Genomic DNA, 16,063 nt, shown 5'->3' with positions numbered 1-16,063 from the left:
CGTCTTTCCTACAGTCGCTTGGCCAGCGCCCCCCCCCCCCTCCCGTTTTTTTTCTCAAGTTTCAGCCGATGACATCATTTCGCCGGCTACAGGAACTTGCTTTTAACCGGTTCGAATCATGAATAACGATGACACAGTACGGCCTAATAGATTCTTGAGGATGACTCGAAAAACGCACACACGCGTGAATATTTGATCTCGCATATACCTAGTATACCTCTTGATTTATATAAGGGGTTTAACGTCCCAAAAGCACCATATGATTATGAGAGACGCCGTAGTGGAGAGCTTCGGATATTTCGACCACCTGTGGTTCTTTAAGGTGCACCCAAATTTGAGCACACGGACCTTTAACATTTCCGCCTCCATCGGAAATGCAGCCGCCGCAGCTGGGATTCGATCCCGCAACCTGCGGGTCAGCAGCATTAGCCACTAGACTATCGCGGCGGGGCACCTAGTATACCTCTTAATCAGTTGGCTAAAACTCTTTTCCTGAATTACAGCCATTCACGCCTTTTCGTGTGACTGTTCTTCGCAGCTAAGGGGACTAAATGAACCTTACAGCGCCGTTTCTAAATAAAGAAATGAAATAACGTGACCAAGATGAACTTGAAGAGAATATTAGTGTGAATGGGCGTCAAATTTGAAGATGAAGACTGTCAAAGAATTTTTACGGCTTGCTGGAAGCTATAGGCACTCGCAATTCTCTGCTTCCTAGCTGGTGGTAGCCGGCCACTACTCTTGTCTAAGTCCCAAACGACGTGCACACCAGCCAGAAGTTCGTAAAGTTCAGCGAAACTCGTCAAGAAAGGAAGACGACCGATTTGCCCATTTTTATATCAACATTCTCCCAAAAGCTTTTCTGGAACTTTTCGCCGCCATTCTAAACACACTTGATGTAGTTGAGGGCCCACGCTTTGATTATTGTATGAAAGCTGTTCATGTGAGGCAGGACTTGTCACAGTCTTAAATTTTCGGGCCTCTTGTCTAACTCTGGAGATACTGTGGTGTTGTCATTAAATATTAAAAACTTAGCGAAACTACACTTTTAAAATTCCTCGCACTATTTGCACTTTGGTCAAGACATAATGAAGATGCTATCTCCAAAACATGATAATCTTTCAAGCTGTTTTCCATAACATAGACAAGACGTACTGCAAAAAAAGGGAGGGGGGAAGCGATATTTTTGCATCTGATGGCCAGTTAACAGACATTATTTGATAACAGCTTTGTAAACGAATGCAAAAGCGATACGACTGCCTGCCACTAATTAAAAAACATTATTGATTGCCGACGCTCAACTTGCCAAGGTGAAACTGTACAATATCACAAACGTCTTTACACGCATTTTGCACGCTGGCTTGGCAGGCTGTCAAAAAACAATCACTAAAACATGGGATGAACTTACCATTAAGGTAAATACTACTTAACTAGCAGTGATCCAGTCGGATTGTCAATCTACATGTCAGTTACTTCCGACACTCAATCTATCAGTTAGCTAACCCGACCGACCTTTGGTTAACTTATAGTTACTGTAAGTGCTGCCTTTAGGTAGCATACCCCAAAGGTAGCATATACCATAACTCTAAGTGAACTAATTGTTGAATTCCTCCTCTGGTAGGTCACTTTATGAGCAGGCCTTTAAACTGCGTAGTCAGTTTATAGTCCATTTAGTCGACGATTTAACCGATCAGCCAGACGCAGTCAGTCAGACAGCGAGTGAGAAACTTTTCATATTGAAAATCAGTCCTCCAAAATTACGCAGGGTGGCATAGACGTAAAAACATAAAAAAAATTAATCACCCCTTTTCAGCACGAATCCACAAGGAAATTTACACGGATTTCTCAAAATATTTTCTTCCTCACAAATCTGTGTGAATTTTTTTCGACGTTGAGGTGCGGATGGGGGGTTGTAAATTTCCAATTCAATTTATTGATGTAAAACGCGAGACACTCAGCCTATTAATAAATCTGTTATTGAACTACTGAATTGAGACTGACTTCATCAATAAACAGCGAAACTGATTAATTACCATGCCAGTCTTTCAATTCGATTCAATCGCCCGCTAAGTAAAGCCGTTCAGCCATTCGGTCATCGGACATCCACGCAACTTAACAACCAACTCGCAATTCAGACAGTCCCCACACACCGTCCGTATCCCATTTCATAAGACGGCGTGACTTCATTCGCTTCCATAAGACGGCGTGACACTCGCTTCCAAACGTCTCAACTGGTCTCTACAGCGCATGCAGCGTTCGCCTCGCGCGCGCAGCTCTTCCCGCCGTGCTTTCCGCTTTATACACCGCGGGACAACCCGGTCCCGAGCAGGTATTATGTAGGCCACGTCTGAAAGGCGCACGCTCGGGCCACGTAACGGAAGAAAAAGTACAGACGAGGCGACGTTGCCCGCAGCTTCCTCCGGTTGCTCTGTTACGCGCCGGCAAGGGATCGTGTGCCTACGGGTTGCCCACACACTCGCACACGGACGCGTCGAGATCGTCTGCGGGGATGCGTGACGCCTACACGTTAACAGCCGCGGCGCCCACTAAGACGCTGGCGGAAGCCGACATCCCCGCCGGGGAGGTCTCCAAGACCTTCACTATAGCTGCCTTGCTTGCTGGAGCCAAACAGCTATTCAGCCGGGCAGGGGCCAGCTGGGCCCCCGCTCGCCTCTTGTTTAGAACAAGTCGGGGGATGCCGCACCTTTGTCTCACTCTCACTTTTTGTTCGGCGCACCCATAGTCAATCTCGCCTTCCGTTGTCTCATTTGTTCGTTAGCCGTTTAGAAATGATGGCGACGTGCAGTGCGAGCGCCACGCCGTGGCCTCTGTTTGGGGGGGGGGGGGGCAGGGACGTCAATGGTGTGAGGTCCACGCCCCTGAATTGACGAACTCGGACGCATACAATGTCGTGACTTTCGCAATCGCAATCTGAAAGGAGGATCCCCTTATTGGCCCACCGGGGTCGCTGTTGACTCCCCACGAAAACAAATATATGATTGGATAGTCTAAGACCTGTACACTCCTACGGATGATGTCTACAGAACGTCTACGACGAATCTAGGGACCTAGGAGGACCGCACATGCTCCAGCTAACACCTCTAGCGACTGCCTATACAAGCAAGCTGTTGAAATATCTAGACAACGCACCAGACGGGAAAGATCTGTACACGCCCGCTACCTTTGCATAGGCGGCTTGTCGATAGTTTTATTGCTTCGGCTGCCAAAGCCGAAGGGGTTCTTGTTGACCGACGGCTGCGATTGGACCATCATAACTCCACGCATATCTTCCCTTCCCCGCAAGTACGCTACAGTGCACGACTTAGCGACTTCCAGAGTTAGCGTTAAGTACGACGAACCCATTAGGGATGACAAGACAAGTGCTTCTATATTTTACCATGCATGCGTCTTGTTTTCCGCTAAAATAATTGAGTCCAGTATTCATCAACTCGCTCAACAAGAAGTTCTTATGGACGACTTCAGTACGTAGAATTTTCTAGGAAAACTGTAGAAAGTCTGCAGACAGTTGGTGGACCCACGGCATGCCCGTCTTAAAGAGAAACGGAGGAAGAAACATTTTTTCTCGTATTACTAAAGCAATATACTCTACAATAATGAAAGCACCTCTACTGCTGCGAGAAGACGATTGATAAACAAAAACACGCGCACACAGAAAATGCTAATTTCGACGGCACGTTGAAGGTCGCGCACTTTCTGACCGTGACGTAATTATTTCTTACGTGGCCTGCTAGAGCTAGTATACGTAGTCGTTTATCGGTCAATATCGTTTATATAGTGTGCTTGGGGGGACCCAGTGTCTCAGCATTAAGGAAATTTCTTAAAATTTAATCGAGCCAATACGGACATTATAAACAAAATAATTAACGTTATTGACGCCCCACTGACATCAAAAATTTGCATCACTGGGACGTCAAGAATGTAAGAACGTCCCACTAACATCCCATGCTGACGTTTCTGCGCACAGTCAGCCATAAAAACATTATTTTCGTTTGCACTCATAATAATTATTCTACGATGGCAAAATTATTACCAGCGTTATGAAAGAGTAGATTATCTTATTATTCTTATCTGACTTAATATCTCCCTTTAGTGCCTATTTAACAAATTGTCACCCCGTGAGAGTGGCCGAAGGTCAAACGTCGGATAATTAGGAGGCTGGCGTCTGGGCGCGCGTACGTTGCAAAACGTCCTTTTGTTGGCGTCTTGCGGCAACCCCCTAAATCAAATAAATAATCCCGACCGCGCATTCATTGTCCCCGCACAGAGTTCCCGTGGTCGCGCTTGTGAATGAAACTGCTCCACCACCGAATTGCCTGTCGCAATTCGCCATTACGTAAACCGTTAAAAGGTTAACGTTTTCTATTCAATTGACGCCGAGTTGCTTACGCCATAACTCATGCGGAGCTTTCGCTTAAAGCTACGTGCCGTTTCTCAAAGGAAAGTTCCATTATTATCGCACAGCGTACAATACGCGGCGCTGCATTCGTTTTATCGAGGTTAGTGTGCACCGGATGATCTGGCAACGACCCCAGAGGCAGTATTGGTCTTTACGAAGTAGCTTTTGTGAACGGAATTTTTTCGGCATTATATTTCTTTTTTACACACATACACGCATTCTTAATATTAATATCTGATGTCTAACATGCCCCCAAAAGGAGAATATTTATTATGAAAATCCGGAATCTATTTGGGAGCCGACAGATGAAAACACCTAGTGGGATAATCAGGGTGAACAGTGGAAGTGGCTCAGACAGGCTGGCCGACGTTTCGATAGGAGAACCCATCTCTGTCAAAAGCACCTTGTCATAATTGGCGTGTTAGTTTTAAGGGGGTTAGTAGTGAGGTCATCTCCTGGTGGTGGCGCGTGTCCCTGGTAAAGGGGACACGGGCGACCACCAGGAGATGACGTCAAGTAAGGAGAAGATAGGAAAGATGGACACGTTCACAGGAGTCCGAGGACGGGGCACCACTCGGCCAGAGCTCTTGTCGGCGTCAGGAGATGGCGAAGGGCGAGCCCAGTCGGCCAGAGCTGCGCTGTCGTCGGAGATCGCGGGGGCACAACCAGTCGGCACGAAGCGCCTGCGTACCGATGATCCAACAGCCTTCCAAGCAGCGCTAAATAGCGAACGGGAATGCAAGCGTCGGTGGCGGGTGGATCCTGCAAACCACGCTACTGAGTTAGATCGCGATGTCAAACACTGGCAACGTTGTTGCGGCATCAATGCGATGATTGTGAGAGCGTGCACACGGGGTGAACTCCCGCTTTCGGTGGGAGTTATTCCAACGGCACATCGGCTTTGGCTGAGATGTCTGCAGGTAACCGCCTGTAGTTGGAGAACAACCACTGCGAATAATGCATTGCAAAACACATTTAACAGCACTCATCACACTACTCCACGACCTTCATCATGCGAGGCACCATGTGCGGCATTTGAAATAAATACTGCGGTAAACCCAAGCCAAACATGCGGCTAACCTGATTAATAATTGATATGTTGGGTTGAACGTCCCAAAACCACCATTTGATTATGAGAGACGCCGTAGTGGAGGGCTTCGGAAATTTCGACCACCTGGGGTTCTTTAACGTGCACGCAAATCTGAGCACACGGGCCTACAACATTTCCGCCTCCATAGGAAATGCAGCCGCCGCAGCCGGGATTCGATCCCGCGACCTGCGGGTCAGCAGCCGAGTACCTTAGCCACTAGACCTCCGCGGCGGGGCACGTGTGGCTAACCTCATTAAGAAGCACGCGTCATGTAAACCAATAATTGTGAAGAGCTTCAGTGCCACGTCGGATTGAACCCACTTCTAAACACCGGGTCCGCACGTTTCAACTTTCGCTGGCTAACCATATGTACGGCTTGCTTGGGCGATCAGTTTGAACGTTAATTAAAGCATTACAGGTTAATTTTTGAGTAGTCCTTATTAGTGTGCACCGGATGCTCCGGGACCAACCTGATCCGAAGGGCAGTGCGACGGCCCACGCACTGCCGCTGCCTTGCTACAGTGTCAGCATTCGGCGCCCTCAACGGCTGTTCGGTGAACGAAGCAAACAGGTTTACACGAAGGTCGTTCCGGGCGATTACGAATCGAAGATGGCACGCTCGCTCTCGATCGAGTTTTCGCGTAACAAAAAAAAAAAAGGAGCGTGTGCTATTTGGCGTGGTTCTGCTTTCGCCCACGTTCCTGGATGACTTTTCCTCGCCATCACTCTTCCTTTTCTTTTTCTTTTTGTTCGATTCGACGAGCCCGACTCTCTGTGGCCGCGGCAGCTGCACAGGAATTGTGTCACATTCGGCCAAATTTTAACAGCTGAACTGTTTAGCAAATCGTTTCTCGTGCGTCGATCCACAAAACTATCACCGACATGGACGAGTATGTGACACAGAGATCATAATCTTATCGTGGCTATGGCTGGTACCATCCCCCTCCCGCTATTTATCAATAAGGCAAACAGGATGCCACATCAAACACGAAAGTTGGCCGTCGACGACATGGGCGTACACACGGGGAGGGGGGGGGGAGCCACTTTTTCTATAGCCAAAGAAATCAGCCCCATACATTGACTTCAGAGGGGGGCGGGGGGGGTGCTAGTTGTATTTCACGCCCCAACCTACAAATTTAGAGAGAGGGCTCCCCTGAGGCTGCGCTCCAAATTGACAGGCAATCAGTGCGTGCACGACAAAAATGACTGCCCGACAAAAATCGAGGTCCTTCCCATGGCTTCCCCGGTAACATCCTTCATGATCACGCGCCACTGTAATAATCTTGCCTTGCTATTTGTATTTACCGTTGCAGATAACAAACGTGCTTCCTTTCAAGCTTTACAGAAATCCCGCCATGATCGCCGCCACCGCTACAGTATTTCCTTCTTAGTTTGTGTGTCGTTCCGAAGGAGAAACGCGTCGTTTTCATGTACAGAAATCACGTTGTGTTTCACCGATGTCGTTTCTTTAACGCGAAGTTTTGTTGCGGAGCAGCTGCACGTCGTGATTGATTTACGATATCTAAATGTCTTCGTGACGGTGCCCGCATACATTAGAACCGTGGTAACAACTAGCCCTCTGTCTTGGCTCCGATGACCCTTCAGACCGGTATAACGTTGCTACGCATAACTGGCTCTAGGTAGTTACGTCGAACCTTCCATTATAAGTGGTGGGTGGGTGGGTGGGGGGAGTCATTTTGCGGTCGCAGCGTTTCACTTTACTGTGTGCAGCGGAGGCGCTTTTGATTCTGTCCTCGGATTCATCACGAAATCACTGGGTGCACGACCAAACGATGCTAAGTAAATCGAGGTCTTGCTCATAATTCCTCTACCGATGTCGTCCTCCACGACCTTCGTGAACGGTGCTGCGTCCGACCCGTAACCTTACACGGAACGCCTTATCCCTACGTGCATGGTAGTGACGCCGACTTGTCACGATCGAAGTGCGGTTCAGTCATTGCTTTTACACTGGCACTGCATCGCAGTTCTTGGTCATGGCATTGTTTTAGGATGACCTCCGTGCGTCGAAGTAGTAACGGTATGGACGTCTCCCACGGCTTCTTTCTTACATCAACGATGGCGCCTGTCGTGAACACTCAATTACTGGGAGCAGACAATGATTCCTTGTAATAATGAAAGACGCAGTAGTTCGTCCAATATCTCGCAATTGGTCCGGTCTGTGGTCGCTAACCTTCCGACCCTAAGTTACTGCAAACAACACCGCTTAGTAAGCATAACGATAAATCATTACGTTCAACGGCTCCTATTGAGCAGTAGCAAGGCTTTGTAGGTCAAGTATACTTGTGCCATTTGCGGTCTTTCCTTAAAACTCTTGGCCTTCGGGAAGACGCTTAGATCATTTTCGCTGCGAATAATAACTTTTTTTTAGTTCCTAGTGACAGTCATTCGAGGAATAACTCGTTTGGTGACGTGTCATGATGCTGGAGTGAGAACTGGTTCACTGTGAGCCCGCGGGAATCTCTCAGTCATTGAATGCCTCGAGTATATACCGAACTAACTCATCGAATAGATAAGTGACAGTGTTGCTGTTTAACAATCCCAACACGGCCACCGATCGGCACTGTAGTGCAAGTCACATCGTAGAAATGTAGTGGCGGCCGATATTCGCCAAGACCTGAACAACCTAATTCTTTTTTACGGGTAGTGGATCTGATGGAGAAGACGACACTTCCAAGGACGCTTGCGATCGCCAACGTTTAGTTCGCGCCAGTGTACGCGATACGCATGTCGACGCTACGGATCGTTTGAGGTCGTCGAGCTTTCCACCGGTCCAGATGCATTTAAAGTGGTGCAGCTCGTTCGAAACGATCCCGTTTGCCTCGTTTACTTAATGTATGGCATCGTGTCGCCTGCTCGCTGCAGCATTGCATTACTTATTAGTCATAACACGACACGTCGCTTGTTGCGGCGCACGACAGATGATTATAGTTAGAGCTTCTTTACTACTCGCCAGTCTCCGTTGCGGTTCGGGAGAGCTCCGATAACGACAAGCCGCCGCATGCGACTAGCGCCATCTATAGCACGGGAAGCAATACAGAGAATTGTGACGCACTTCCGCACTGTCTGTGTCGTCTACTCATGTTCTTTCGCTGCTGCCTGTGCTGCTGCAAGATGTCGCTGTCGTCCTTATCGTCGTCGTATGGTGGCAACAATTTTCTTGAGACTTCTACACGTTCGTTGCAGACACTGACCCGCGAGCAGGCACTGAAGAGTAACCTGCAATGGCACAAGCGCAGCCAAAGAGCAATGGTGCCTATGACGTCACCAGACTAACTTGGCCACTGCTCGGAGCTCGGCCGCAATGGTGACGTCTCGGAAGTTGGGGGCTGCCTGTGCGTCACCTTGAATGAGGTCGATGTCGCTAAGCGTGGCGTATAGCGCTGAATCGCGCACACGAACTTTAAAGCTGATATAAATTGCCTCCCACTGGCTGGTGACATTTGGTAGACCCCATACGCACGTTCACGGGAATCTCTCTCGCCGGCTATATCAATCACAAAGTTTCGCATCAGTATCATTCGTGATACTGAAACATCACACCTCGGAGACTATTCATCGATTTCCCGTGCGTTTGCCCTCAATACGTGACTGAAAGACTATTCACTTAAGCGTGTCATGGATGGCCTGAACTCTCGACCCTTTTAGGAGAAGCTTTCGCTCAACGCAGTTTAAAATGCCTGTGAAGATTTTTAACCGAGAAAGGTTCAGATGCTCGTCTTTAGAGCTCGCGCTATGTTATAAAAATCATCGTGCGTAGTACACTCCCCGCTTCGGATATTGTGTGTACAGCGAATCACTGAGCTGTACGATTGTCACCAATAATCATACATCTTTCTTTTTCTCCCCCTTGTCCCTTGCCAGCACGAGAAATAGCAGGATAGATAGTCTACATCGAAGCCCACACTTTTAATTTCTCTTGATTGAACATCATCTCCTTTTTCAAGCCAGCACCACTTTGAACATTCGACGATCGCTATTGGATCTGCACGCTTTGACTAAACTTACTTCCCACACCTGGCGACGTCGTACGCGCTGCCTAATGAAAGACCTTGGTGTCTCGAGCGATATAACAACTAATCCCACCTGTTGTTCTTGGACGCCCCTGACAGCTTTCAATTTCGGATTCGTCCTTGGCATCACGCTTCGCAGCCTGCGTCTTCGTGACAGCCCTGCACTAAGCCAACAGCTGCCCATCGCCTCGAATCTTGGCATACAGGCATGCCAGATTAGTGCGACCGCGTGAGGATTTGCGCACGCCTTGATGAAAGATTTAGTTGAAGCCCCGCCATCAATTATTTTGGGAATTAGCGACGATTCGTATCCTTTAATGGTGGTTTGAAGGACAAGAAGCCAGAGAGAGAAGACGGCGTCCTTGGTAAGCGTATAGCACGGATGAACTATGGACGACTAGCACGTGACGTCGCTGTCGCCATATTTGGGCATCGATCGTGGACTCCGGTGTATACTTGCTGGACGAAGGCCGGCTGTAACCGGACTGGACGAATGCGCAACTCTATGAGCGGCCCGTCACCTGCTCGGTAGATGCGTCAGCGTATATGCGTGCCAACCATGTGCTCTTCCATCCGTGACAATAAACGTCTGAAGGGATACCTCGTTCCACAAGTTTCACAAGGGGAAAAACGGTGCTCCGACGTCATATCCGTTGCTCCGTGACGAGGAGTAGAACACTTTTACCTGTATACTCACCCTGAGACAATGATGTATTTACACAGCTGTGGCGGTATAAAAAGCGTCGCTTCTTAGGGTCATTGCTAAATCACCTAGCAGAACTTGGCCTAATCGGAAACCTCGAATGACTCACTATTTCATATGGAAAAGTCTACAATTACCTGATAATTCAGTTGTAAATATTAGTGTTGGAAGTTCACTCACGCGTCTCATATTTCTCTATATTCTTTCTCTCTTTATATACCTGTTCCTTATCATCTGGAATACTTCACTCCCCTTTCCCATTCGGGCAATGCCTATACAGAAAAGCATGCCAGCAGTTTCGCACACGCCAGAAAATATCCCTCTCTCTTTCTTTCAGAAACAGTCTCTTTCTTTCTCTCTCTCATTTATTAGTTAATCAAGACGAATGATTATATTCCAATCAGCGTAGTAAAGTGTCGTAAATAGGCACTGCAGATCTTCTCCACTAACGTTATCGTATTCCCGCTATCATCTGACCATGCCATTCACCATCATACTGCCCCTCCCGCCCTTCTCGCAAAGATGACCACCCTTCCCAGACGTGAGATCACCCACACCACAAGGTAAGGGTGTGACCTAAAGTAATTAACTTGTGTTTTCTTATATATAATGGCGAACGAAAGAGAATTTACTCGTACACCCTTTGAGTTCGGAGAACCATATCCGCGGGGCGTCCATCAACTCCGAAATGCTCGACGACTCTCCGCTTCCGGCAGTTTTTCCAGCAAGTCGCCGCGCAGATTTCTGGCACGTTGAGCTCACATGCCTCGCCACAGCATGCAGCTTCGGCCACGCCTGCCACAAGACCCCCCTGACAAGAGTGGCAGAATCACCGCTCTCGAGCGAAATTCTCCGCGCTTTAAGCTAACCCCGCCAGTGCTGTCGACACCGCCTTCCACGTAATGTGAAGTCATCGACGCTGTCAGAGGACATGATTGACCCATCTTCGAAGGACGTGCCGAGGCTTGTGCATCGAGTAATTCGCACCGAGATTCTGCCAGGCAATGTCAAGTAATGCGGAATCGCATCTCAACGTACATTATAGTCGAGGCAACGCGAACTCGATGGAATGCAGCTACTGAAAGAAGTCAGGCTTACGCCCACGGCGACGGGTGATATGTCATATAAGATGGAGCTATTGGGTAATTTTCTTTTCCAGCCTGTGTGTAGGGACAGTGCAGCTGACCTCAAAGACATACGACAAATCATCTCATTTTTCTGGGTCGAGACACCGCGAAATCTCGTGGCAAAGAGTAGAAGTTTAAGTGATACGATTTTTTGGGATCACGTCGAAACCACGATAAGATTACGAGCGACGTGGTGGTGGAGGGCTGCGGAAGTTTTGACCACATGGTGTGCTTTGGTGTGCTTTAACGTGCACTTATATCATACAAGCATCGAGCACTCAAGCCTCAAATATTTTTCCTCCATCGAAATGCGGCCACCAGGGTTGGTATTCTATTTCGCCTCCGGGTCAGCATTCGAGCAGTGTAACCACTAGACAAGCGTGACTTTTAGTCCCCCAGCGCAAAGCTGAGCACGCCCCCTCTCGTTTTGGTACCGCATGAGAGCTGAGTTATATTCGACCATCTGGTACTGGTACAGCTCCAGTGCACTCCAGTGGTGTAAGAACACACAAGTATTCGATATAAAACACGGCTTTTCCGCTGTTTGTGAACGTTTGTGGCAGGCACGTTGCCAGGGAGATTTTGGGGGGGGGGGGGGGAGAGAGGGGGGGCAGGCGCGAGAGAAGAAAGCTTTTCCATGGCACAAAGAGAAAACGTTGCTGGGCAATATGGCCGACTAGACGAATTTCAGAAAGGGGGGGGGGAGGCCTGCCGCCCCCCCTTCTCCCGTTAGAGGTTTCTGGTGTTGAGGCTTCCTTCTTGGCTTGGTGTTCGCACACCCTGCGTCTCGTTTTGTCCTTCCCGTCTACACGTATACACTTTCCTCTGTTTCAGATGCGCTAAACGTCTCGTTTATGCGTTGCGGCGGGATTCATAGCCGAACGCATGGTCGCCTCTCTTTTGTTGTTCTAGAATTGCCACACCCATGTCGAAAAAAAAAAGCAACCCCACCTCATTTTCACGAAACCAGCTCACGTTCCAACCGATATGCCTCACGTTCGTTCCAACTGCAGCAGACAATGCTGTTTGTTTAGGTCGCCCCACGCAGGCTTATGCGTTGCCCGCTCCGTCGCTCGTACCGCCGCAAACCTGAGCGAAAACGCTGAATACCGTATTCACTCGCGAATTGCCTGCAGGGTTTGTCCGGGGATTGAAAGTTGGCGGGTTGGCAGTGGTTCTGATGCCAGTACGGACGATGCATACGTCAGTTAGGCTGACTGACCTGGAATGTTTTTTCTTTGCGCACGAAATATGTAACCGTGAATCACTGATAATTCGACCAGTGTCTGGCGGGAATGCCTCAAAGAATGCAAGGCGCTTGCTTGCGTACCATCCACCGTCCTCCTCAGAAGACTACCCGGAAGTGTGGCGCTGCACTCGCGAACCTTCGTAAGGGGTAGTGTGCGCTCATGTGTCTAACTTTCGTGGTTGCGGCTTTAAACCTGTCCTGTGACGTGACTTCTTGTGCTTTATTGTTATTTTGTCACAATCTCAAGCTTTTACCAAACATCTATATTTATGGTGAGCGTTGGCCTTTCTCTCCCTCCTATGGGCGGCACTGTGCTAGACTTTGGCCTGGGTCCCGCCGCGGTGGTCTAGTGGCTAAGGTACTCGGCTGCTAACCCGCAGGTCGTGGGTTCAAATCCCGGCTGCGGCGGCTGCATTTCCGATGGAGGCGGAAATGTTGTAGGCCCGTGTGCTCAGATTTGGGTGCACGTTAAAGAACCCCAGGTGGTCGAAATTTCCAGAGCCCTCCACTACGGCGTCTCTCAATCATATGGTGGTTTTGGGATGTTAAACCCCACATATCAATCAATTAGACTTTGGCCTGGAGCAGCTGCATATGGCTCCCGCATAAGATCTGTTAACAGTGTATATATGCCATATATAGTAATATTCACAAAGTATACAGTTTCGACAACTTGATGGCGCTCGGTGAGTGTCCCCATTGTAGTCACTCATTGCATTTGGAGTGAGCATTACTTGCTCCCACCAAATACAGTGGTGGTGAAACACTCCATGTTTTATCATCACCACAGTGATGATAAAAATAGGATGGTGAAACTACTCCGTGACGGTATATGGTGCGTGCAGTTACTTTTATTTATCTATTATAATTTTTTAATTATTTGTTCATTCATTTATCTATTTATTTATTTATTTATTTATTTATTTATCTATTTATCTATTTATTTATTTATTTATTTATCTATTTATCTATTTATTTATTTATTTATTTATTTGTTTGTTTATTTATTCATTTATCCATGCATTCATTTATTCATTCATTCAATTATTTAGTCATTTTCACAAAATACCCACGAAGGGGGCCATAGGAGAACCTGACGTGGCCGTCTTTTCGTGAGGCACATCGGGCAGGTACAGCAGAATAACAGGTATAAATATTGAGTAACATACATTCAAAGTGGAAACACCAGTCAAAGATGATTAAAACAAATTTTCTCCTTCGTGATAAACACAAAGACATTATCAGCAGCACCATCAATATACATTGAAACATACGGAAATTCTCCATTTTACTAAACAATTGATTTGTTGGGTTTAACGTCCCAAAACCACCATATGATTATGAGAGACGCCGTAGTGGAGGGCTCCGGAAATTTTGACCACCTGGGGTTCTTTAACGTGCGCCCAAATCTGAGTACACGGGCCTACAACATTTCCGCCTCCATCGGAAATGCAGCCGCCCCAGCCGAGATTTGAATTTTACTCTACAAGGTAGACTGCGAACTTATAACCGAGGCTTACTTGTTTTGGGGGGCAAAAAGCAGAGGGCTGGAGGACACGTGGTGCGATTTAACGCGGATAAACGCGGTACATATACTGGCCATTCGGCCTCGTTCTCAGCGCGTTGTCTGCAGCTGTAGCTCAGCCGCTTTCGCTTTACAGCCGTGGTCGCCATTTGCTTTCTGGGAATGCCACGTTACTGCCGCGTGGTCTTTTTGCATGCACGCACCACTGTCGCTAAACACGCAACGCGTTTGCGAGCACGCGTGCGTGTAATGCAAAGAAGGCCGAGGAGAAAAGATTAAAGTCGTAAGGAAACGGCCTCTCAGCGTTTGGAACGCGGAACGCCTAGTACGCGAAACAAAGCAGTGCTCAATGGTTCGACTGTGCCATTTTTTTTTCTTTTTGGGAAACAAAACAATGAACGAGTGTTATATTTAAAGGTACAAACTGGGGTTCGCTTTGTCGAGGTAGAAGGGCCTGCATACGCAGTGGAGAAGGCAGTTATAGACGGTGTCGTTAGCAACGTGATTCGCCTCGAGTCGGTGGTCATTCTTTTTTCTCTCGTATACCGAAGGTTCCGTGCGTGTGTATGTAGATGAGCGGCCACAACAACGACCTCTTGCGGCGGCAGCTTGCGCGACCACGTTGTCTTGGAAACAAGAGGTGCATTGTATACTATGCACAGCGGAGTCGCCGCAGTGTAGAACCATTTCAACCGTTTCACCTCGTAAAAGTATCTGGCCACATCAGTCTGCATTGTTGTGTTCGTTTTGGCGTCACCTGTGTACTAAAAACCCTGCATCGGTTCTCGGTTCTACATCCCTCTCCCTTTTATGAAGGGCTGAGACTATCTTCCGCTTCGGCTGACGAGGAATTTTTTCAGGAAAGCCCGAACGGGTTGTCCTTCGACATTTCTTGCTGCACAAAGTAAATGGTTTGTGACGTCTTTCAGAAAACATTGCCACCGATAACTCATCAAGTTTATCATATTGCATTTTGCTTGCACTGCAAAGCTTCAGGTCGTGGGTTCGATTCCTGCGGTCGCAGTGGCCACGCGCTAGATGGATGCCACATCTTGCGAAAAACGTCCATGTCCTTGCGGTCGGGTCGTGAAAGAATGGTGGTTTCGTGAAATCAAATGGTGGTTTTGGGACGTTAAACCCCACATATCAATCAAATCGTGAAAGAAGGTCGGATACTGCGAAGAGCGTACACGACCGCTCAGCTCGCGTGCTTCAAATGACTGACACAGCGAAGGAAAGTACTCCACATGCAAAGCGCCGTTTGCAAAGCTTCGGATAGAGATTTGGGTCTCCAGAAAACCAGGTCACCATACAAGACTTGCTTACGTTGGGCATGACAGGTTGGTACCATATCTTTGATATATAGGTGCGAGTTGCCCAGATCTGAATACCCCCGTGCGAAGGTTGCTGTCTTGTATAGTCTTTTTCTTTGACCGTGCAAACCGCAGAAGTCGATTGCCTTAACAGTGCACGTGCTACTGAAATCTATTACTCTCGACACTCGACATGTGGGCATTCGGTCTCCGTTAACCAAGCGCGGGCACTGCTATCGCACGATTTCATCGACTACGGCGTAGCTAGCGACTCAGTTTAGCAGAAAGCTTGAACTATACTCAGGCACATATATCGGCCACATTTAACAAGGAAACGTCGTCAGCGTCAACCACTCTGTTGCAGTTGATCTACGAGTGAACTTTGCTCAGTCAGGCTCCCCGAGTGATACGCCACCGTGCTGCTCCAATGAAAGTAAATTTGTGGGATAAGATAACTGCCGGGCAATTATTCACTGAGAACGCGTGTACGCCGAGACCCATTAAAGCGATTCCGCGTCCGGGGTACGAGAACAATGGAACTGCTGCGTCCCGTACGCGTAAGCCCCGCAGTTGCATTGTTCGCATCCTTCGTGTGTCGCGAATGCACG

At 48.1% G+C, this 16,063-nt stretch overlaps 1 protein-coding gene and 1 long non-coding RNA gene across 2 annotated transcripts in view; one reads left to right on the top strand and one right to left on the bottom strand.

Moving 5' to 3' along the window:
• LOC119180346 (Chitinase 6) overlaps positions 1 to 16,063 on the top strand; it is an 89,380-nt gene that overhangs the window by 4,830 nt on the left and 68,487 nt on the right. The window lies entirely within an intron of this gene.
• Positions 1 to 16,063, bottom strand: part of LOC142767386 (uncharacterized) — a 108,397-nt gene that overhangs the window by 61,357 nt on the left and 30,977 nt on the right. The gene's annotated exons all lie outside the window — the stretch shown is intronic.

Source organism: Rhipicephalus microplus, chromosome 7 (genome assembly GCF_043290135.1).
Source record: "Rhipicephalus microplus isolate Deutch F79 chromosome 7, USDA_Rmic, whole genome shotgun sequence".
Lineage (NCBI taxonomy): Eukaryota > Metazoa > Arthropoda > Arachnida > Ixodida > Ixodidae > Rhipicephalus > Rhipicephalus microplus.
Note: the sequence above shows the minus strand (reverse complement) of the source record. Positions and strands in the feature narration are given on the sequence as shown.